This window comes from Eurytemora carolleeae, unplaced genomic scaffold, assembly GCF_000591075.1.
Source record: "Eurytemora carolleeae unplaced genomic scaffold, Eaff_2.0 scaffold688, whole genome shotgun sequence".
NCBI classification, from domain to species: domain Eukaryota; kingdom Metazoa; phylum Arthropoda; class Copepoda; order Calanoida; family Temoridae; genus Eurytemora; species Eurytemora carolleeae.
Genome location: NW_019396733.1, coordinates 1 through 1384, shown reverse-complemented (window position 1 = coordinate 1384; position 1384 = coordinate 1).

The following is a 1384-nucleotide window of genomic DNA, read 5'->3' as shown; positions in this document are numbered from 1 at the left end:
GTCTGTTTTTATAGAGACCCCACCCCCACACTTGAATCTGAATCTGTATGGCACCTACTCTAGATACCTCAACTACCGTCTGTTTTTAGAGAGACCCCACCCCCACCCTTGAATCTGAATCTGTATGGCAAATACCCTCACTACCCCAACTTCCTTCAGCTTTTAGAGAGACCCCACACCCACCCTTGAATCTGAATCTGCAAGCACCTACCCTAACTACCCCAACTACAGTCTGTTTTTAGAGAGACCCCACACCCACCCTTTAATATGAATCTGTATAGGAACTACCCTCACTACCCAAACTACCTTCAGTTTTTTAAGAGACCCCATCCCCACTCTTTGATAATTCTTTGCGCATTGTATACAATATGGGTATCGATTCACATTAAATCAATTGTTTTAAGCTTGTTTCTGGCATTCATAACACTCTCCAACCTTTACTAACCTCACCACCCACCTTCTGAAGGGTGCACATTTCGTAGTCGAAAAAAAGGCATTTTATACAATACAGGTAAGGCTATAGTATGATTTTATTTCCCTCATATATGCATATTTTTGTTAAAATACTTTTTCTCTTCTGATAATGTTTTTAAGAAGAAAATTTTAGAGGTTTTATCAACTTTTTGTCGTCTTTTTGATATGGAGAGGAAGAATTATGATTCATGTCTAAAACATGTATGATAATTTAATAAAGTATTATCCTTGCAATTGCATGGATCTTATTAAAACTTCTCCTTGATAATATCTTATATCTTGTTCACATTCTATGATGAGTATAATATTCTATTAAATGTATTAAATTATTAAATGCAGAAGCACTTGTTCTTCAGTTAAAGTTAAGTTTAATTTGAGATTTTAACATAAATCTTTGCTTCAACTAAATATAATTCATAAATCTGTTTTAAAAATTATAAAAAGTACGTAGTGTATCTATGCAAAAAAAAGAGTAATATTTCAGTAAAAAAACAACGATTTTATTCTTTGCTTACTGGTAATCATCATTTTACATTCTCAAATTTATTATTTATGTTAATATTTAAAAAGATTGTTCACAAAATGAAAGACTCATATAGACTCAAATTGAATATGATAATGATCGCTACTAATGCTGCCTATTGCGTCTGTAAAAAAATTACATGGTGGGGGGAGGGGGCGTTGAAAACACCCCCCTCTCCATCGGAAGAGTGTTGAAAAATAGGAGATTTTGAACTTTCCCAACAACAGAATATAGCGCTGGAATCAAAGATAATATATATATAGATATGCAGGCAGGTGTAAATTTTGAGATCTTGAGAAAAGGTGCAAACAGCACCATCTCTGTCGTACGCATGGCATTTTATCCTCTGGATTGTTGCTAATTTATCACTTTGTTTATGCGTGATAA